The following is a 24238-nucleotide window of genomic DNA, read 5'->3' as shown; positions in this document are numbered from 1 at the left end:
ATGAGGTAAATTTCAGTTTGTTTTTTTCTAAATTGAATGGAATATAAGCTGTTTTCAAAGTAAATAATGAAAGCTTATTAGAAAATTGCTTAATATTTGCAATACATGACAGTATTTAGAAACACATATGTTTGTAAAATTAAAAGATATACCTCAAGGCTGTTTAGATAAGAGTATTTTTACTGATATGATTTAATTTTTATTCATATTTGCTATGATTCAAAACTTTTAAAATAAGACACATTTTATCATTTAATGTACCATTTCTATTTCTATATGATACAAGGTAAAAAATCATATAATTTATATTTTCTCCATAATTTTTTCTTAGACATACATACTTTCACAGCATGATGGTGACATAATTCAATAGGTAGCTTTTTATTTCTCTTATGACTATATTTTATTCATGACTGAAAAACTTGAAAGTTAGTTCTAAATTGTCTGAGCTTCTCCTGTAATACTGTTATAGATTTTCATATACTGGGCTATATGCAGTCCCTATTATAAATAAAAGTTATGTATAAATTATATTCACACATTGTATCATGACGTATCTATACAATCTTATTAGGGAGTTAAAACTGACCAAGGCCTGGTTTTCTATTTGAAATACATATTTCTACATGGAGAAAAATAATACAATAATGACTTTGAAACAGATCTGCCTCCTTTAAGTATGATCAAAAACATGTTTCAAAGTTACATAAGACCTTTAGAAGTTAACAGTAATGACTTCTCAGTGACATAAAGAGTCAACGTTCTTTAATTCAGGTTTTATTAAGTTGAAAGCTACTTGTGGGGGAGGATTCTTACTTGTTTTAATGTTTGTTCATATTTCTAGTTATATTACTAATTGTATTTTGTTATATTTCTAGTTTCCAATACCAGTACTTAAAATGGTCTCTTCAGATCAATATGTGTTGTGCTAAATAATTAAGTAAATACATTTACTGTTGCTTATTCTCTGCTCTTCAATCCAGAGTTACTTCTTTAAGCACTGCAACCAAATTTAAAAATTTAAAAGACAATTTTTTAGGCATTTTATTCCCAACAGTCCTTGATGCTAGTAAGTCCATGGCATGCATTATGTCAAAGTTTGGAAGAATACCCATAGAATAAAAAAGTCAGTGGATTTTCTTTATAGATTATTTTTCAAATCCAATGTGGAGAAAATAATTATAAGGCAACATTTAACATTGTATAATCCAACCATTTAACTTATGTATTTATTTGAAAATGTATGTTTTATATCAAAAAAAGCTGAGATTATTAAAAGTAAAAACTTTAAAGATAGGGTTAGGGTGTAGTTAAGGCAATTCCAAAAGCTTGGATACACCTGTTACATACTACAACGTGAAGGATTAGGTCCAGTGCTCGCTTCACCAGCACACATACTAAAATTGGAAAGGTGCAGACATTAGCATGGTCCCTGTGTCAGGATGACACGCAGACTCATGAAGGATCAGGTGCGTAGAGGGTATGATGTAGACAAAGGACAGGAGAGGTATGCAAACTGATTTTGGAGTAATCCCTTCCCTAGTCTAAGAGCTGGTGGGAGGATGATCTGAGGAATCTATGTGAGGTAGATTCTTGAGAAGGGAACCAATGCCTCACTCTCTGGTTGTAGTTGAAAGGGAAGCAAAAAACAACAAAAAAAAGCTTTCAGAAGCTAGAGTTGCACCCTACCAAGAATAGTGCTGCATGCAGCACATTGTCAGAGAGGAAGAGTAACAATGCGGTTAGAATTGCTCAGGCAGGTCTCACACCCAAAGGCAGCCTCCAGCACACCCCAGTGCAGTAAAGGAGGCTTCTCTAACTCTTTCCGTCTCCTCTGAGGGATAAAAGTGTGGGTTAGATAAATAGAGCCCCCTAAGTACTCTGGGAGAGGGACAAGGTAGAGGTAGAGTATTTGCAGCAGGCTACCTGAGGACATAGCAGGTCCAAGGTATCAATTATGATTGACATATACAGCTTTGAAGATGAAGTATACTGATCCCACTTGTGGGTCACTGTAGACAGAGAATAGTTATGAGGCTTCTCGCTCCATTCCTCCTTGAATTAAAGAACATATGTGAACCCACTCACTCCAGGAAGAAATAAAATACAAAGGTGAAGGGAGAGAAATCAGAGAGCCTTGATTGAATAGAGAGTCATGACAAAAGTAATTCAGTTCCAAATGGAATAACACCAAGTTTATCTTTCTTTAATGGACAGTTTGTAACTATCCTACAATCAATAAAAAACTAGGTCCCATCATTTGTACTTAAAAGAGATATAAAGATAGGTATTCTTTACACACCTGATTCAAAGAAGTGTAAATTTAATGCACATTAAATTTGTAATTAGGTTGTTAAAAGCTCTGTAGGTGGTTCCATATCCCAGTCAAAACTATCCCCTTACTATGTTTAATCAAAATCGCCTGAAGGGCCTTTTAGTAAAACAAAGATTCCTGGACCTCTGGGATGGGGACTGAGAATTTGCATTTTTTAACAATTTTCCAGGTGATGCTGATGCTTCTGGTCTAAACCCTACTCTTCAACAACCATTGCCTTACTGTATATAACCATACTGTATGGTTTTTACTTCAGTCAAAATATCCAGTGTTTTTATCATGCCCACTATTTTCTATATCTCATTTAATAATCAAGCACAAGAGAAATGGATGGCTTTAGAGAATAAACCAAAGTCACTTTTATTTTTGCAGTTGCACTGTTGGGTGGCAGTTAAATTAAATCACAGCGTATGGGATGTGCCCAGAAGAATTTGGGCTTCTTTTATGGAACTGTGCTTTAAATTTTATCTGGTCCTTTCCACTTATCCTTCTCGGGTAGAAGGGTTGATGCAAGATTTTAGTATTAATGAAAGGTGCAACCTGTGTGATTATGCCAAATTTCCTACTAATGTATTTGTAATAGCAAATAAACAGTAACTTTGTTGAAATGATGCAGAACATAGTCTTGTCTGGGATAGAGAAGAGGGTATAGTTTGGGCATAGCATATTTTACTCTCCTGTTAGGTAACAAGGTATAATTGATGCCCATTAAAGCAGATGTCTGAAAAGTATTTGATGGATTGATAGAAGTGGCATGCTCTTCGAACTAAATATGCAACTAACAAAAAGTCAACGATTTTAACAATAGCTATATTATATACATTGTGATGTATATTTGATGACTCATCCTCAGAGGTGGGGCAAAGGATTTCACTAGTAGGTAAGAGCATAGGAACTCCTTCTTGGCCTCTTGGGAATTAAAAATCTTGTGTTGTTACATCCAAACTCCTACTCTGCCAGTGTGGGTCCAAGTAGTGAATACAACTGACTGAACTAAAAGTCTTTTAAAATGTATTAATTTAATTAATATTTCCAGGCATTGTTCTAAGCATTTATGACCTATGTTAATCTTCATAACAAGCCAATGAGATGAGAACAAGTTGAATAGACATTTAAGTATTTTGTCTAACTAGTGAGCAGAGTAATTGGGATTAGAATCTGGCATTTGGGGAGGGATTCTTACTGTTGTCAGTAAACTTGAGACTTTCTCCCCTTCATGAATCTATTACCATACCTACCATGAGACTATTACCAAATGTCTGATCCCCTTAATTAAATAATCATGGTAGTTTTCTCCTCCTAGATACCGCTGCACAATTGTTTACTCTTATTGGCCTGTTTCATTTTCCATTTCATTGAATTTTCTAATTTTCTTCCTAATTTAGACACTTTTCTTATGTCTGACTCATGGGTTCCCCTTTTATTGCCATTTAGTAAATGAATATATTTTCAAAATTAAGACATCAGTCTTATATTTTTCGTAGTTTACTTTGGCAATTTCACCAATTTCCAGGTAAACAATTTTATTTTCAAGAGATACCAACATTTCCCATCCCAATGTTCTTTTTCAGTGTGAACCTGTCATTTCCCCAATGGGAGGTAGAATTTAATTTCCTTCTCCTTCAATCTAGACAAGTTTATAACTGCTTTGACCAACAGAATATGTGGGAAGGAAGCTATATATCTTCCAAAGGTAGGTCAAAAGAGGCTATCAGCTTTAACTCTGCTCTGTTGGAACACCATTCTGAGCAAAGCTAGTTGGCCAGAAGTCTCACTACCCTGAAACTACCACTAGGTTTAATATTTCCAAGTGTAACATTTCCAGACTTCCAGTTATCTCTGCTTATGCATGAAACAGGTGGGTAGATGAATACGATTCAAATCAATAATTCAAATCAATCAATAAAACCACTAGTGGAATACCAATGAGCCACCATAGATAATGAAATGAGAAGTAAAATCGTAGGCTTCCATATTTATCTTAAATAAGTTCCTTTCATGTCAAACCCTGCCCCTATTTCTGACCCACAGAATCTTTAAAAATAATGATTTAAGTTTAAACCATTAAATTTGAAGTGGTTTATTGTGCAACATTATTAACTTGAGTACCCATGTAATCTAAAACCCCCATTTTACAGCTAAACTTCTAATAATTTTCTATTCCCATCACATCCTCCTCCTATTATGTTCTTTTTACTTTCAAACGTTGTATTCTAAATAGTACATTTGGCACTGGACACATTAACGTAAATAAGATGTAGTCTCTTCCCTCATGTCATATTTGGAAAATGTTTTATTTGGGAAAAAAGAACAAATATAGCAAAGTTTTAGATTATGTCAATTTTAGAAATAAACAAAGGCATTTGGGAGGAAATAAGAATCACAATCAATACTCAGTAGACTTAAAATTTATTTTATTTTATGTTTGATACATTTAATGAATGACTAATTCTATTTATTCTACTGCTAAATTAAAATTATCCTTTCTATTTCTATTCCTAATGTCGTTGCTGTAATGCATGTATTCTCACTGTGTGTTGTAAAGTTTCCTAATATACAGGCAATATATTCTGTCTCAATCTCTGGATGAAATTAAGTAATTAATTAGTTAGGTGATAGAGTATTAAAAGTCATGCAATAAGATATATGAAGAAAGACAATTAAAAAGTTCTCCTCAAAGGTGTGTAGAAAACCCAGAGATTGTCAGCCAGGCCAAGCCAGTATGTACAAAGACTGTGTGTACATTGTTCATATACAATGTGTTGTTGTCTTTATTATTTCAAATTAAACATGTAACTTCTATCTTGGAAAAAATAAAAAGTATTCCTCAAGTAATTCAAATATTCAATCGAGATGATAAGACAGATTAGAAAATAAGTCAGTAAATTACTTTCCAGTGGTCCTATAACTATTAATTACCACACTCCAGACTTGTGTATACAGTTCCAGAATTCTATAATGTATCATTCTAAACTAAAGAGTACATACTTCCTATAGTCATTCCTCATGCTCCAGTTCCCTAAATGATGATGTAATGAGGGCTAGATATTTATCTGAACATGCAGCAGATTTTGCACCAGAGGAGAGAAACCCCAAAGGTCTGAGATCCCCTAACCTTGTTCACCTCTAAATAATCATCAAATATTTCTGGGGTAAAAAGGAAAAAAAAATATCTCTAGGTTTATTACCCTTGCAGTGGAAGCAAATGGCTCCAGGGGAGGTAAGCTTTTAAATATCACCAGAGCAATTCACTGTGTCTAACTTCAAGAGGATGAAGTTACTGGTAGAGTTTATTGTGGACCCCTGCAGCCCGCTCCACAGAGGACACCGGCAGTTTTTGCCACTGAGGTAACCAACAGCTGTTGCTGCCACAGACATATGGAGAGGGAAGGCTGCTGTGTGCCCCTCAGAAGGAGTACTGTCGCACTGTCCAGGACCAGGGTGTCCAGTCTCTCTCCCAACCACGCACACACCTCACACCTCAGAACCCTGGCTCTACCATGTGTGTCAGTACTTCAGACCCTGCTCTACAGCTGCTTAGGCACCTGAGCCACCATGTGGGGGGCTACCCAGTGCCCTGGACCCTGGAGCTGCTTTCATTCTGTGGAGCACCTGTGTTCCAGTTGCCAGCACTATGGCTGTTCCACAGGCACCACGCACCAGGTGAAGCGCTCCTACCACCGCTAGTGTGCCTAGTGTGCCCGCAAGCCAGACCTGCTGCCACGAGGGTCTCTCTCAGCCACCACATCCCTGTGGGAAAAAAAGAGATCAAGAGGTCCCCCACCAGCCTTTGACACAGAAGACCCTAATAGCCCTTACCACCACTACAGTTACCCGCAGCATTGGCCACTGAGAATCCCTGCACCCATCGCTAATGCTGACTTCAGCCGATGGAGATGCATGGAGACAACACCCTTGGGTCTTTCCTGGAGCTGGAATTGCCACACCTCAGCCAGCTGACACCCTCACACTCTCCCACAGGTAAAGATCTTTCTGCACCAAAACCAATATGTAAAGTCTAGAACAGGTGACTGCTCCATCAAACATGGAGCCACCAACACAAGACTGTAAGAAACATGATACTACCAAGTGAACACAATAATTATAAAGCACATGAAGCCTATATGGCTTATGGGATATTGTCAACAAAAACAATTTTTGCATTATGAGGATGCCCGAAGCGGATAAAGAGACAGAAAACTGATTTAAAAATAAAATGTATGAAAACTACCTAAAGCTGGAGAGAGATACAGACATGCAGGTACCTGAAGCTTATGTGTCTCTGTGCAAATTCAACCCCAAAATGACTACATCAAAACACATTATAATAAAACTGTCAAAAATCAAACACAAAGAATATTGAAAGCAAAAAGAGAAAGGAAACTCATCTCATACAAGGAAACCCACTGCAGCTATCAGCACATTTCTCAGCAGCAACCTTGCAGGCCAGGAAAGAGTAGAATGATATATTCAAAGTGCTTAAAGAAAAAAAAAATCAAACAAAAATACTTTACCCAGTAAGTCTTCCAAAATAGAGGACAGATGAAGACTTTCCCAGACAAACAAAAACTGAGGGAGCTCATGACCCCTAGCTCTGCCTTACAAGAAATGCTAAAGGGAGTTCTTTATGCTAACATAAAGGATTTTGATTAGTAACATGAAAACAAACTGAGTTTTAGCTAACATCAAAACCTATGTTGTTAAAACTAATGATATATTTTCTTTGCAATCTAGCAAAGTTTATGGTACACCTTTTTTGATTCTATCATGAACACAGGACTATTAGGAAAAGCAAGATGACATTAAATAGTGTTCAAAGAAACATTTGTTTTATCAAAATAATATACTTCCATTTAAATAGCTTTGTTTAAGTGGCCTGCCATTATTCTCCTGATTACCAATTTATCAATTTTTATGGTACATTATACATTTATATAATTCCTAGTAACTTAAAAATAAGGTTTAGCTCTATGTTACAGCTATTATTTTATCTTCAATGATTTTATTTCAAAGTACATGTGTAATAAGGGGTACTATCTGAAGAGCACAAAATATACTGCTATATTATTTTCTAAATGTTAGCTATGTTATATTTGAGAAGTCACCTGCCTCTGTGGTGTTTCCTTTGAAACATGACCCTCTCTTTTTTACCTGTCATGCATTTATAGCATTAAGGTAATAGTTGAGTGAGACAAAACCATTCAGACTGTATTTCATTATGGTATGGTGGGCATCAGGCAATAGTTACCCTCAAAGGCTTTAAAATGATTTCCACAGAATTGTGTCAATCGTCATCAAAAGTGAATGTGTTGAAATCAAAAGTGAGAATCTTGCTATAGTGTATCCAAGAAATAAATGTAAATAGTGTTTCTCTTTGATTTTAGAATATTATATTACATAGTCTATTTTAAATTATTTGAAAAATCTTTTTTCCAAACAAACTGATATTGTCTAACCTGCATGCATAAAATTAAATTAGGGCAAACACAAAACAAAGTTATTTTCTTAATTGCCAAACAAATTCACTGTTTCATAATCAAAGGCAGATACTCCAGGGCACGAATTGCACAGAGTTAATTCACGCTTAGGTGCATTGATGGCTCGGAGCCTTCAGCCTCATGCTTAGCAGAACACTAGGTGTGAAATATTACAACACAATTCACAGCCTGTCATGTCTTATGGCTTAATTAGGAATGTTTATGATCTTGTTACTCATATTCTATCAGTAATAGACAACTAAAAAAAGAGACAAGGGACCATTATATGCAGAATAGTGTCATCATCATCGCATAAACTGAAAGCTCAAACTGTGGTTTAATTCAGTCTGGAATGGTAACTAAAGAAATAACAAAAATAAGTATCATAGGAGAATAGAACCACACAAATACTGTGTCCAAGAAAAGAACTGTGAAGTGATATATGCATGTATTATTTGATCTCCTTATTGGATACATGAATATTTGGGTGTATTTAATGGGGTTAAAAAGACATTCAGTCTAATCATCCAAGAAAACTACATATATTCTGAAAAGGAAGAAATTGGTTTAACCCATCAACACCATAGAGGGTGTTTGACCCTTAATGCATAAACTCAAAACAGATTTTGTTTTATTCTGTGATGATAAAACCTTCAATATTTTCAATATTTCTTATAACTTAAATGACTACCTAGTAATTTCACAACTTTTGGATTCTGTTTTTGTTTTCGTATCTATGTAGTAGTAGATAAATATTTAATAATTTACATCAGTAAAAAAATATAGTAAAGGAAAGCTCATTTTAAGACTGTTGGTGTAAAATGCATTTACAGAATGATATGTTATAATACATCAAAAAAGATATTGGGCATGCGGTTTAGTAAATTGGGATTAAACAGTATGTATACTGGAATCAGACCTGATCAAATATGAATGTCCTATTTTTACCTGTAATATGTACTGTAGATTTAGCTTTTTTTTTTTTTTTTTTGTAGTCAGGGCAAATAGATCTTTATATGTGTGTTTGTACTGGTCAAAATGTGAGTATCTACTATAGCCTGCAAGTGCAGTAGTTGAAACCACTACTAAAAAAAAAAGAGTCTATTGTGATTTTTTAAAAATTTCTTTAAGTTCATTTATTTATTTTGAGAGAGAGAGAGCAGAGAAGGGAAAAAAAAGAAAGTGAGAAGAGAGAGAATCCAAAGCAGGCTCTACGCTGTCAGCACAGAGCCTGACTCAGGGCTTGAACCCACAAATCATGAGATCCTGACCCGAGCTGAAATCAAGAGTTGGATGATTAACTGACTGAGCTACCCAGGTGCCCCAAAGTCTGCTATGATTTTTTAGGCACTTCCATTTCATCCCTTAGCGCTCAGGAGTTCCGTTGTGTTTTTGGTTTTGTTTTTTTTCCTGGTCAAGAAGGGTGCTATTATCATAGCAGGAAATGATTAAACCAGATTACTCTGACAGCTTTTGCGAAAGTGGGAAAGGCATCATTTATTTGGCAGTTTCTACTCAATCTGCATTGAATTTCCTTAAAACATTTAGAAAATGATTGTATTAATTTTAACAACAACAACAACAACAAAGAAACTGTTACCGAGATATTGATGGTTTCATAAATATATTCGAATAAACTGGTATTCACTGAAATATCTAGTTCTAAAACTGACTGATTTGATTTATCTGTGTCAGCCATTACTCATCCATCCATTCATTCAACAAATATTTAGTGAGCACCTTGTAAGAAGCAGCACTGTAATATACTCCATCTATAGCAGTGAATAAAACTGGCATTCTCCCATACATTGAACAAAATTTCAGGTTTTTAGCTCCTTTCCAATATTAAACATTAGGGTTTTCCCATTTAAAAAAAATTGTTTATTTTTGAGAGAGAGAGACAGAGAGCAAGTGGAGGAGGGGCAGAGAGAGAGGGAGACACAGAATCCGAAGCAGGCTCCAGGCTCTGAGCTGTCCGCACAGAGCCACACCTGGGGCTGGAACTCACGAACTGTGAGATCATGACCTGAACCAAAGTGAGATGCTCAACCAACTGAGTCACCCAGGCACCCCAGGGTTTTCTCATTTTTTAATACTGGAAGTATTTCATATCATCTGTGGAGTTAATATAGATACACTTTGTAACTCAATGAATTTAATCTCCAGTTGTGTTTCATCATAAGCCATATGCGTGAACCATTGTCACAGAAAAATTAGAATGATGGACATATTTTCTCTAAACTTTTATAGTTATCAGTTTTGTTGGATTATATAGTGTTCAAGCAATTATCCAGGAATATTGGGCAATAATAATAACCATTCTTCCATATGTGAGGAGTTGAGAATAGTTAAAACATTAAAACATCTTCTTTGAATGAATCAATGAAAATAGTCCTCTCTATTGATAAAATATACTTGGTAATTTTTCAAGTACTTGTAAATTACATCATGTGTTAAGTCATAACAAAGGACATATGCAGTATTGATAGAAACATACTGCACAGGAGGAAACTGCATTTTTGCCTTCAGTAATTCAGTTATTTTTAAACTTCATGGAGGTTTATCGGCAAAGTACAGATGTTTTTGGTTATTTTGAAGATAAAGACATATATAATTATTTTAACATAAAGACAAAGATTTTAACTATAAGTACTCTCACAGGGAAGAAATAACAGTATCCCCAATTCCCAATTCTGGATTGCATCATCAGCTTATCTGTAGACATCAATAAGATCATCCAAAAATTGATCTTTCAAATAAATAATATACAAGACATGCCTCTTAACAACCTCTTGTCACATTAAACTCAATGAGTCAATTATAGCGTAATGTGATCTGATTATAGTCAATCCATTATTGAACTAAAAATGCATTTAAATGGATTTGAAACAAAATTAAAATGGTTTCATAGTTGCAACATCATGTTTTGTTTTTCTGTTTCTTTTCCATAATCGTGCTTTCTTCTCTGCATTTAAAAATTCTCTCATATCATTATGACAGTAATATAAATTTTCATGATGTAGTGTTTGGGGGAATAATAAAATAGAGGATTCAAATTATTATTTTATGAATTTATTTAAGACTGGCAATCAATCCTGAAGTAATTTATATTACTTCAGAATTCTTCCTGATTTATTTTAGTACTTTTTTTGAAAGTTTAATCTCAAACCTTAATTTTATTTATTTATTTATAAGTTCCACTATACCATACTCTTGTAAGTGACTTTTTAAAACATTTTTAATGTGTATTTATTTTTGAGAGAGAGAAAGAGAGTGTGAGCAGAGGAGGGGCAGAGAGAGAGGGAGACACACAGAATCCAAAGCAGGCTCCAGGCTGTGAGCTGTCAGCACAGAGCCCGACATGGGGCCCAAATTCACAAACTGTGAGATCCTGACCTGAGCCGAAGTCAGATGCTTAACAGACAGAGCCACCCAGGCTCCCCAGTGACTTTTTTTTTAAATACAATTTATTGTCAAATTGGTGTTCATACAATACCCAGTGCTTATCCCAACAAGTGCCCTCCTCAATGTCTATCACCCACTTTCCCTTCTCCCCCACCCTCCATCAACCCTCAGTTTGTTCTCAGCATTCACGAGTTTATGGTTTCCCTTATGGTTTGCCTCCCTCCCTCTCTGTAACTTTTTTTTCCCCTTCCCTTCCCCCTCCCCAATTCTGTTAAGTTTCTCAGGATCCACATAAGAGTGAAAACATATGGTATCTGTCTTTCTCTGTATGACTTAGCTTAACACTCTCCAGTTCCATCCACGTTGCTACAAAAGGCCATATTTCATTCTTCCTCATTGCCATGTAGTACTCCATTGTGTATATAAACCACAATTTCTTTATCCATTCATCACTTTATGGACATTTAGGCTCTTTCCATAATTTGGCTATTGTTGAAAGTGCTGCTATAAACATTGGGGTACAAGTGCCCCTGTGCATCAGCACTCCTGTATCCCTTGGGTAAATTCCTACCAGTGCTATTGCTGGGTCATAGGGTAGATCTAGTTTTAAGTTTTTGAGGAACCTCCACACTGTTTTCCAGAGCGGCTGCACCAATTTGCATTCCCACCAACAGTGCAAGAGGGTTCCCGTTTCTCCACATCCTCGCCAGCATCTGTAGTTTCCTGAGTTGTTCATTTTAGTCACTCTGACTGGTGTGAGGTAGTATCTCAGTGTGGCTTTGATTTGTATTTCCCCGATGATGAGTGACGTTGAACATCGTTTCATGTGTCTATTGGCCATCTGGATTTTTTCTTTGGAAAAGTGTCTATTCATATCTTCTGCCCATTCCTTCACTGGATTATTTGTTTTTTGGGTGTGGAGTTTGGTGAGTTCTTTTATAAGTGACTTTTAAAACTGCTAGTTTGTATAAGGAGAATTCATACAATCATCTTTCCAACACATATATTTAAATATTAGTTTGTAGTCTTAAACGAAAGGAAAAATAATTCACATACCAATATAAAAAGATCCATGATTATTTTATAAGAAGTATTTTATATTTCAAAGTTTATTTCATAAACATTATTACTATACCACATTTTTTCATCTTCCTATTTAGAGGCCAATTGAAACAACAGACACTGGAATTTTAGCACAGTATGAAGAGAATTAATTATGCATCTCCAATTAAGGCCAATTAGAGTTGTACTTCCACTCCCTTGCACACCATGCAAAAACTTTACCCAAAGTGTCTAATATGTAGAAAGTTCATTAACGTTAAGTTTGGTTTCCATGTCTATTATCATCTCCTGTGGTGTGTACATTACTAAAATGTAATGGAAATTATCTATTAGAGATGTATAACATCTAAAACTATCATTTATAGGGACTTTAAATATGAAACTGTACATTAACATTAGTAACATTTCTAGGCTTTTGCAAAATATTTCAGGAAGTTTGGATTGAATGGCTTGAGAAAAGAGAATTTTAAAAATCCATTATCCTAAAGGTTTCATTCAGGAAGTAATAACTATGCTGTACTAAAATGAGTCTTAAAAGCTCTCTATAGTTCTTTGAAGAATTATAAATTGTATTTCTGTTGGCAGATATTATTATTTCTTGTATATGTACAGAGATAGAATGTCTTTTTAAAAAAATGTTTATTTTACTTTATTTATTTATTTATTTATTTATTTATTTTGTCGTTTTCTCTGATTTTTTTTAATGCATATTCAAGCATTTTTTTTCTTTTTTTTTTTTTTTTTTTAATATATGAAATTTACTGTCAAATTGGTTTCCATACAACACCCAGTGCTCATCCCAAAAGGTGCCCTCCTCAATACCCATCACCCACCCTGCCCTCCCTCCCACCCTGCCCTCCCTCCCACCCCCCATCAACCCTCAGTTTGTTCTCAGTTTTTAACAGTCTCTAATGCTTTGGCTCTCTCCCACTCTAACCTCTTTTTTTTTTTTTTTTTTTTTTTTTTTTTTTCTTCCCCTCCCCCATGGGTTTCTGTTATGTTTCTCAGGATCCACATAAGAGTCAAACCATATGGTATCTGTCTTTCTCTGTATGGCTTATTTCACTTAGCATCACACTCTCCAGTTCCATCCATGTTGCTACAAAAGGCCATATTTCATTTTTTCTCATTGCCACGTAGTATTCCATTGTGTATATAAACCACAATTTCTTTATCCATTCATCAGTTGATGGACATTTAGGCTCTTTCCATAATTTGGCTATTGTTGAGAGTGCCGCTATAAACATTGGGGTACAGGTGCCCCTATGCATCAGTACTCCTGTATCCCTTGGATAAATTCCTAGCAGTGCTATTGCTGGGTCATAGGGTAGGTCTATTTTTAATTTTCTGAGGAACCTCCACACTGCTTTCCAGAGCGGCTGCACCAATTTGCATTCCCACCAACAGTGCAAGAGGGTTCCTGTTTCTCCACATCCTCTCCAGCATCTATAGTCTCCTGATTTCTTCATTTTGGCCACTCTGACTGGCGTGAGGTGGTATCTGAGTGTGGTTTTGATTTGTATTTCCCTGATAAGGAGCAACGTTGAACATCTTTTCATGTGCCTGTTGGCCATCCGGATGTCTTCTTTAGAGAAGTGTCTATTCATGTTTTCTGCCCATTTCTTCACTGGGTTATTTGTTTTTCGGGTGTGGAGTTTGATGAGCTCTTTATAGATATTGGATACTAGCCCTTTGTCCGATGTGTCATTTGCAAATATCTTTTCCCATTCCGTTGGTTGCCTTTTAGTTTTGTTGGTTGTTTCCTTTGCTGTGCAGAAGCTTTTTATCTTCATAAGGTCCCAGTAATTCACTTTTGCTTTTAATTCCCTTGCCTTTGGGGATGTGCCGAGTAAGAGATTGCTACGGCTGAGGTCAGAGAGGTCTTTTCCTGCTTTCTCCTCTAAGGTTTTGATGGTTTCCTGTCTCACATTCAGGTCCTTTATCCATTTTGAGTTTATTTTTGTGAATGGTGTGAGAAAGTGGTCTAGTTTCAACCTTCTGCATGTTGCTGTCCAGTTCTCCCAGCACCATTTGTTAAAGAGACTGTCTTTTTTCCATTGGATGTTCTTTCCTGCTTTGTCAAAGATGAGTTGGCCATACGTTTGTGGGTCTAGTTCTGGGGTTTCTATTCTATTCCATTGGTCTATGTGTCTGTTTTTATGCCAATACCATGCTGTCTTGATGATGACAGCTTTGTAGTAGAGGCTAAAGTCTGGGATTGTGATGCCTCCTGCTTTGGTCTTCTTCTTCAAAATTACTTTGGCTATTCGGGGCCTTTTGTGGTTCCATATGAATTTTAGGATTGCTTGTTCTAGTTTCGAGAAGAATGCTGGTGCAATTTTGATTGGGATTGCATTGAATGTGTAGATAGCTTTGGGTAGTATTGACATTTTGACAATATTTATTCTTCCAATCCATGAGCAGGGAATGTCTTTCCATCTCTTTATATCTTCTTCAATTACCTGCATAAGCTTTCTATAGTTTTCAGCATACAGATCTTTTACATCTTTGGTTAGATTTATTCCTAGGTATTTTATGCTTCTTGGTGCAATTGTGAATGGGATCAGTTTCTTCATTTGTCTTTCTGTTGCTTCATTGTTAGTGTATAAGAATGCAACTGATTTCTGCACGTTGATTTTGTATCCTGCAACTTTGCTGAATTCATGTATCAGTTCTAGCAGACTTTTGGTGGAGTCTATCGGCTTTTCCATGTATAATATCATGTCATCTGCAAAAAGCGAAAGCTTGACTTCATCTTTGCCAATTTTGATGCCTTTGATTTCCTTTTGTTGTCTGATTGCTGATGCTAGCACTTCCAGCACTATATTAAACAGCAGCGGTGAGAGTGGGCATCCCTGTCGTGTTCCTGATCTCAGGGAAAAAGCTCTCAGTTTTTCCCCGTTGAGGATGATGTTAGCTGTGGGCTTTTCATAAATGGCCTTTATGATCTTTAAGTATGTTCCTTCTATCCCGACTTTCTCAAGGGTTTTTATTAAGAAAGGGTGCTGGATTTTGTCAAAGGCCTTTTCTGCATCGATTGACAGGATCATATGGTTCTTCTCTTTTTTTTTGTTAATGTGATGTATCACGTTGATCGATTTGCGAATGTTGAACCAGCCCTGCATCCCAGGAATGAATCCCACTTGATCATGGTGAATAATTCTTTTTATATGCTGTTGAATTCGATTTGCTAGTATCTTATTAAGAATTTTTGCATCCATATTCATCAGGGATATTGGCCTGTAGTTCTCTTTTTTTACTGGGTCTCTGTCTGGTTTAGGAATCAAAGTAATACTGGCTTCATAGAATGAGTCTGGAAGTTTTCCTTCCCTTTCTATTTCTTGGAATAGCTTGAGAAGGATAGGTATTATCTCTGCTTTAAACGTCTGGTAGAACTCCCCTGGGAAGCCATCTGGTCCTGGACTCTTATTTGTTGGGAGATTTTTGATAACCGATTCAATTTCTTCGCTGGTTATGGGTCTGTTCAAGCTTTCTATTTCCTCCTGATTGAGTTTTGGAAGAGTGTGGGTGTTTAGAAATTTGTCCATTTCTTCCAGGTTGTCCAATTTGCTGGCATATAATTTTTCATAGTATTCCCTGATAATTGTTTGTATCTCTGAGGGATTGGTTGTAATCATTCCATTTTCATTCATGATTTTATCTATTTGGGTCATCTCCCTTTTCTTTTTGAGAAGCCTGGCTAGAGGTTTGTCAATTTTGTTTATTTTTTCAAAAAACCAACTCTTGGTTTCGTTGATCTGCTCTACAGTTTTTTTAGATTCTATATTGTTTATTTCTGCTCTGATCTTTATTATTTCTCTTCTTCTGCTGGGTTTAGGCTGCCTTTGCTGTTCTGCTTCTATTTCCTTTAGGTGTGCTGTTAGATTTTGTATTTGGGATTTTTCTTGTTTCTTGAGATAGGCCTGGATTGCAATGTATTTTCCTCTCAGGACTGCCTTCGCTGCATCCCAAAGCGTTTGGATTGTTGTATTTTCATTTTCATTTGTTTCCATATATGTTTTAATTTCTTCTCTAATTGCCTGGTTGACCCACTCATTCGTTAGTAGGGTGTTCTTTAACCTCCATGCTTTTGGAGGTTTTCCAGACTTTTTCCTGTGGTTGATTTCAAGCTTCATAGCATTGTGGTCTGAAAGTATGCATGGTATAATTTCAATTCTTGTAAACTTATGAAGGGCTGTTTTGTGACCCAGTATATGATCTATCTTGGAGAATGTTCCATGTGCACTCGAGAAGAAAGTATATTCTGTTGCTTTGGGATGCAGAGTTCTAAATATATCTGTCAAGTCCATCTGATCCAATGTATCATTCAGGGCCCTTGTTTCTTTATTGACTGTGTGTCTAGATGATCTATCCATTTCTGTAAGTGGGGTGTTAAAGTCCCCTGCAATGACCACATTCTTATCAATAAGGTTGCTTATGTTTATGAGTAATTGTTTTATATATCTGGGGGCTCGGGTATTTGGCGCATAGACATTTATAATAGTTAGCTCTTCCTGGTGGATAGACCCTGTGATTATTATATAATGCCCTTCTTCATCTCTTGTTACGGCCTTTAATTTAAAGTCTAGTTTGTCTGATATAAGTATGGCTACTCCAGCTTTCTTTTGGCTTCCAGGAGCATGATAAATAGTTCTCCATCCCCTCACTCTCAATCTAAAGGTGTCCTCAGATCTAAAATGAGTCTCTTGTAAACAGCAAATAGATGGGTCTTGTTTTTTTATCCATTCTGATACCCTATGTCTTTTGGTTGGCGCATTTAATCCATTTACATTCAGTGTTATTATAGAAAGATATGGGTTTAGAGTCATTGTGATGTCTGTATGTTTTATGCTTGTAGTGATGTCTCTGGTACTTTGTCTCACAGGATCCCCCTTAGGATCTCTTGTAGGGCTGGTTTCGTGGTGACAAATTCCTTCAGTTTTTGTTTGTTTGGGAAGACCTTTATCTCTCCTTCTATTCTAAATGACAGACTTGCTGGATAAAGGATTCTCGGCTGCATATTTTTTCTGTTTAGCACACTGTAGATATCGTGCCAAGCCTTTCTGGCCTGCCAAGTTTCAAAGGAGAGATCAGTCACGAGTCGTATAGGTCTCCCTTTATATGTGAGGGCACGTTTATCCCTTGCTGCTTTCAGAATTTTCTCTTTATCCTTGTATTTTGCCAGTTTCACTATGATATGTCGTGCAGAAGATCGATTCAAGTTACGTCTGAAGGGAGTTCTCTGTGCCTCTTGGATTTCAATGCCTTTTTCCTTCCCCAGTTCAGGGAAGTTCTCAGCTATAATTTGTTCAAGTACCCCTTCAGCACCCTTCCCTCTCTCTTCCTCCTCTGGGATACCAATTATGCGTATATTATTTTTTTTTAGTGTATCACTTAGTTCTCTAATTTTCCCCTCATACTCCTGGATTTTTTTATCTCTCTTTCTTTCAGCTTCCTCTTTCTCCATAACTTTATCTTCTAGTTCACCTATTCTCTCCTCTGCCTCTTCAAGCCGAGCCATCGTGGATTCCATTTTGTTTTGCAATTCGTTTAAAGCGTTTTTCAACTCCTCGTGACTGTTCCTTAGTCCCTCGATCTTTGTGGCAAGAGATTCTCTGCTGTCCTGTATACTGTTTTCAAGCCCAGCGATTAATTTTATGACTATTATTCTAAATTCACTTTCTGTTATATTATTTAAATCCTTTTTGATCAGTTCATTAGCTGTTGTTATTTCCTGGAGATTCTTCTGAGGGGAATTCTTCCGTTTGGTCATTTTGGAGAGTCCCTGGCGTGGTGAGGGCCTGCAGTGCACTTCCCCTGTGCTGTGGTGTATAACTGGAGTTAGTGGGCGGGGCCGCAGTCCGACCCGATGTCTGCCCCCAGCCCACTGCTGGGGCCACAGTCAGACTGGTGTGTGCCTTCTCTTCCCCTCTCCTAGGGGCGGGATTCACTGTGGGGTGGCGTGTCCCGTGTGGGCTACTTGCACACTGCCAGGCTTGTGTTGCTGGGGATCTGGCGTATTAGCTGGGGTGGGTAGGCAAGGTGCACGGGGGCTGGAGGGGCAGGCTTAGCTCGCTTCTCCTTAGGTGATCCACTTCAGGAGGGGCCCTGTGGCAGCGGGAGGGAGTCAGATCCGCTGCCGGAGGTTTGGCTCCGCAGAAGCACAGAGTTGGGTGTTTGCGCGGAGCGAGCAAGTTCCCTGGCAGGAACTGGTTCCCTTTGGGATTTTGGCTGGGGGATGGGCGGGGGAGATGGCGCTGGCGCCTTTGTTCCCCGCCAAGCTGAGCTCTGCCGTCCGGGGGCTCAGCAGCTCTCCCTCCCTTTGTCCTCCAGCCTTCCCGCTTTCCGAGCAGAGCTGTTAACTTATGACCTCCCAGACGCTAAGTCGCGCTTGCTGTCGGAACGCAGTCTGTCCGGCCCCTCCGCTTTTGCCAGCCAGACTCGGGGGCTCTGCTTGGCCGGCGAGCCGCCCCTCCGCCCCGGCTCCCTCCCGCCAGTCCGTGGAGCGCGCACCGCCTCGCCGCCCTTCCTACCCTCTTCCGTGGGCCTCTAGTCTGCGCTTGACTCCGGAGACTCCCTTCTGCTAATCCTCTGGCGGTTTTCTGGGTTCTTTAGGCAGGTGTAGGTGGAATCTAAGTGATTGGCAGGACGCGCTGTGAGCCCCGCGTCCTCCTACGCCGCCATCTTCCGGAACCCCCCCATATTCAAGCCTTATTTATTTTTTTAATGTTTAGTTTTTTGAGAGAGAGACAGAGAGAGACAGAGTACAAGTGGGGGAGGGGCAGAGAGAGGAGAGACAGAATCTGAATCCATCTGGAGGCTCTGAGCTGTCAGCACCAAGCCTGAGGTGGGGCTCAAACTCCTGAACTGTGAGATCATGACCTGAGGCAAAGTCAGATGCATAACAAACTGAGTCACCCAGGTGCCCCCAGAGGGAGAATATCTTACTACTTCACATTCTCAATGGATTTCTTCTATAGTATGTATTTACAAATAGTATGTTTTATATTGAAGAGCACTGGGAACCTATGCAAATTTGATTCAAAATAAGAGATTTGAGAATTAGACAGCCAATAAACATTAGCCTTTTTGTTAATGGTCTTATATGGTCTATAAAATAGTTCATAAACATCTGTTTAAAGCTATCTATATGCTGCTTTTGTAAAATATTCTTTATATTTTGAGACAATCAAGGTATTAATCTGAACATGGTATTTTAGACCAAAACTGAAATTTTTATTTGGAAAACTTTATTTTTTCATGCAGAAATAGCTTTGGGGCTGATATATAAGTACTATATTCAGGTACAGATAAAAAATTAATTATTAATCAAAATTACAAATACCAAATAAATACCAACACACCTGGAAATGACTATTGAGTTCAGCTTTGGGATACTATAGGCATGTAATATGTTAAGATACACACATACATAGGCAGTTGAATTGCATCAGTGCAGTTCATTGGAGAAGGGCAAGTCTTCAACAAAATAGTAGAACAGCTGGATATCTTTATTTTCTTAATTTAAATCCAAGTTAGTTAATATATAGTGTAATAATGTTTTCAGGAATAGAATTTAGTGATTTTTCACTTACATATAATATCCAGTGCTCATCCCAACAAGTGTCCTCCTTAATGCCCCTTGCCTATTTAGCCCATCCGCTCCAGCACCCCTCCAGCAATCCTAAGTTTGTTCTCTGTATTTAAGAGTCTCTTATGGTTTGTATCCCTCTCTATTTTTATATTATTTTTGTTTCCCTTCCCTTATGTTCATCTGTTTTGTATCTTAAATTCCACAGTCACGTAATATTTGTCTTTCCCTGACTGACTTACTTCACTTAGTATAATGCACTGTAGTTCCATTCATGTTGTTGCAATGGCAACATTTCATTCTTTTTTGATCACCAAGTAATATTTCATTGTGTATATATACCACATATTCTTTATCCATTAATCAGTCGATGGATACTCGGACTCTTTCCATACTTTGGCTATTGTCAGTCGTGCTGCAACTGGATATCTTTTAAGAAAAACAGTGTCTATAGAGAAAAACAATATACTTTAACCCATATCTCAAACCATAAAAAAAATTAGTTTAAAATGGGTTGAACCCACAGTGCCCTTATCAAAAATTTTTAAAAAGATAAATAGAACTTCACAAAAAATAAAACTCATTAATCAGAATTTACCAGTAGAACATAAAAATGAAAGCTATAGATTGGAAGTATTTAATACATGTACACATATAATATATGAGTATGTGTGTCTATGCATGTGTGTCTGAAAAATGATATATAAAAGATCTCTACAAATCAGTGATAAGATAAATAGCACAATTTTTTTTAATAAGCAAAATTCGGTCAGACATTTCACAAAAGAATATATACCAATAACCAGTGAGCACATGAAAAATTACTCAACATTGTTTCTCATTATGGAAATGCAAAACAAACTCTACACTCACTAGGATGGGTACAATTAAAAAACCAAAACGTTGGCGATGATGAAGAATAACTGGAACTTTCATACTTTCCTAGTAGGAGTATAAAATGGTAGAGCCACTTTGCCAATCTAGTTGACAGTTTCTTTAAAAGCTAAATGTATGCCATATACCTGTTTTATATTATAAACACTTTTAGATATTTACCCAACATATGTTCACAAAGAGACTTATAAGGAATATTTGATGCAGTTTTACTCATAAGAACTAAAAACTGGAAAAAATATAAGTGTCTATCAAAACAAGAATGGGTAACAAATTGTACAAATAAATTCTATGAAATTCTACTCAGCAATAAATAGCAAGATACAATCTACACAACAGTATGGATGACTTTCAGGACATTATTTTGAGAACAAGCAGTAGACTAAAAAGAACCCATACAAATGTTTTAATACAAATGAACTTCAAGAACAGGCAAACTAATTTATGGGGAAAGAAATAAGAACAATTTTTGACTGAAAATGTTCATAGTAGGGGCTGGTTGAAAGAGATACAAAAGAAATCACCAAAGTTATAGAACTTGTCTATATTTTGTGGGGGATATGGTAGGTATATGTTAGTCAAAACTCATTAATTTGTACATTTAAGAACTGTGCACTTGGGGCACCTGAGTTGAGCATCTGATCCTTGGTTTCTGCTCAGGTCATGATCCTGGGGTCGTGGGATGGTGCTAAGCATGGAATATGCTTGGGATTCTCTTTCTCTCCTTCTGGCCCCCCACCCCCACTTGTGTGCTTGCATGTGCTCTCTCTCTATCAAAAAAAAAAAAAATTAGAAGAAAAAGAACTGTGTGCTTTACCTAAGTAATCATATATCAACAATAGAAGCATACATAAGATAGATGTTGTTTTACATTATTTGCTAGTTGTGTATATAGTAAGTGATATGGGAAACAAAGGTAGAAGGAAATGGTAGATAAAATTAAATTTCCTTATAGCCTGCAGCCCATTGACAAATACTTAAGGCAGGCAGAATATAACAGGAATTCCCTACTGTCTTAATGTTAATGCTCTGCTAGAGGGAAAAACAGCTTAAGCTTGACAATATCAAGGCATCTGGTATCACAAGTCTTCTTCAGCATATGAAAATCCTTTCGGAAACTTACCTTGCCTTTACCTCCCCCAACACCCAAGTATATAATCAGTTTCCTCACAGTGACAGGGCAGCTCTTTCTGCTCATGGGGCCTGTCCCTGTGCTTTAATAAAATCACCTTTTTGAACCAAATACATCTCAAGAATTCTTTCTTGGCTGATGGCTCCAGACCCCTTTCAGTCCAAAACCACATCATTAAGGTGTTGAGAAGTATAAAAAATTTGAAATTTCAGCCTATTTGTAACTGGACAAATTTGCCTACCCCTGATTTATGGATGGTGGCAGAAGAATGGGGATTTCTAGGTTGGAGTCAAATGCCTGTATTACATAACATGCAGGAAGGCAGGATGACCTGAATGCTTGCATCAGTTCCCTTTGCTCCCCAAGTCCAACAGGAGAGCTGAGGAGGGGCCCAGGTAGATGCTACATGTGCACCACAGGTTTATATCATAGCTAAGGAACCATAAGCCTAGGAGAGCCTCAATTTTGTAAGCAGGATGCTAGCAAACCTGCCACAATATTCAAGAACACCTGCAAAGAGGTGGTGTATTATTTTGTTCAGGAAATGTATCTATTCTTTGCCCTGAAGAGAGGCACTACATCTCTCTTCCAAAGCTGTTTTCTATACAAGCATCCTTGAAAAGATATCTGGAAAAAGCTGATTTTAGTTATGGAGAAAGTCCATGGAGAACTGTCTCCCAACATATGGATGTATTTTTTAAATGATTATTTATTTTTGAGAGTGGGGGGAGGGACAGAGAGAGAGAAAGAGATCTAAAGCAGGCTCTGCACTGTCAGTGCACAGCCTGATGTGGGGCTAGAAACCACAAACAGCAAGATCATGACCTGAGTTGAAATCAAGGGTCAGATGCTAAACAGACTGAGCCACCCAACCACCCCACAACATATGGATATTTTTATTTAAAGATAATTATTTGGGAAAGTACTACAGCCTTTAAAAGATTTTGTTTTAACATGTAAGTGTATGTGTGTGTGTGTGTGTGTGTGTGTGTGTGTGTGTGTGTGTATGCGTGTAAATATGCAATATTATGTCAATTTATCCATATACATTTCTGCAGGAACTAATGTAAAAGAAGACCAGTACTATCTGTTTTTAGGGATTAACAAAGAGTAAGCTTTCTTTTAGCTTTCATAGACGTTTAAAAAAATACTAAGGTCAATGATATAATTTATTTTGAAAAAATAAACTTTGCTAAATATTGTTTTTTGTTGTTGGTTTTTATGGTTTAATGCTTTTCCTTTACCTTTCTGCATTCTCAGAAATCAAAGAGGATGTAGTTTTTGTTTTAAATGTTTGTTTGTTTATTTATTTATTTATTTATTTATTTATTTATTTATGTAATCTCTACACCCAACGTGTAGCACCCACACCCCCAAGATCAAGAGTCACATGCTCTTCCAACTGGACCAGCCAGGCACCCCAAAAAACTGAGAAGGTGTTTTTTTTTCCTCATTCTGAGAATGATAGATGTATTTTGAACTTCCTGGTATTCTTGTTCTTTGAGGGAATTCTGGTGCACTGTCTTTAGAGTTAAAACATATATGATAGAGTAAGGTTTTATTGAAAAAGAAAAGTTTTAGTCAGGAAAACATGTATCTCATTTTTGAGAGATGAAATAAAAGCACCTTGATTATAGCAACAGGTATCAAAGTTCAACACTAAAATAACACTTGATTTTTTTGGCCTTATCTTTTATTATTCTCACAACAGCAACCTACAAAACAAAAGAGGACGTTTATAAGAAAGAAGGAGAGAAAGATAACAAGGCATTTCCATTCTTGGTGAGAAGTTATGAAAATATTTCTGTATAAAAGGAATATTAAACTCACAGTGAAAAACCCTACATCTCAGGAGTCACTGAAGCTGATGTACATATTTATATTTCTTACACTCTTTTGTCAATCATGATGTTTAAAAATCTCTCTCCTAAAAAATACACTTTAATATTTTACAGCTTGTTTTTTAAGAGTGCACTCTGCTAACCAATTGAGAAAAAATTATAGACAGAAAGAGAAACAAGAACAAAATCACCTTATTTTGGTAAGAGAAATAGATTATATAATAGACCTTATTTATCTGTAAATTAAATTGGGGCACCTGAGTGGCTTAGTCGGTTAAGTGTCCAACTTCAGCTCAGGTCATGATCTCCTGGTTGGGTTCCTGAGTTTGAGCCCCGCGTCAGGCTCTCTGTTGACAGTTCAGAGCCTGGAGCCTGCTTTACATTCTGGGTCTCCCTCTGTCTCTGCCCTTCCTCCACTCATACTCTGTCTCTGTCTCTCTTTCTCTCAAAAATAAAAATAAACATTAAAAAATTTATCTGTAAGTTAAATGACTCCTCATG

At 37.0% G+C, this 24238-nt stretch overlaps 1 long non-coding RNA gene and 1 other non-coding gene across 2 annotated transcripts in view; both read left to right on the top strand.

Moving 5' to 3' along the window:
• Window positions 1-23756, top strand: part of LOC132682002 (uncharacterized) — a 309176-nt gene extending 285420 nt beyond the window's left edge. Inside the window, exon 5 of the long non-coding RNA XR_009611385.3 lies at window positions 23608-23756. This is a non-coding gene — a long non-coding RNA (uncharacterized LOC132682002). The remainder of the gene's footprint in view (window positions 1-23607) is intronic.
• LOC132674700 (U6 spliceosomal RNA) lies at window positions 1374-1477 on the top strand. Its single transcript, XR_009608590.1, has one exon. It is a non-coding gene; the product is annotated as a U6 spliceosomal RNA (small nuclear RNA).
• Window positions 23757-24238: the final 482 nt, after the last annotated feature.

This window comes from Panthera onca, chromosome A1 (genome assembly GCF_046562875.1).
Source record: "Panthera onca isolate mPanOnc1 chromosome A1, mPanOnc1 haplotype 2, whole genome shotgun sequence".
In the NCBI taxonomy this organism is placed as follows: domain Eukaryota; kingdom Metazoa; phylum Chordata; class Mammalia; order Carnivora; family Felidae; genus Panthera; species Panthera onca.
The sequence above is the reverse complement of the archived record's forward strand: the minus strand, read 5'-3'. Positions and strand labels throughout refer to the sequence as shown.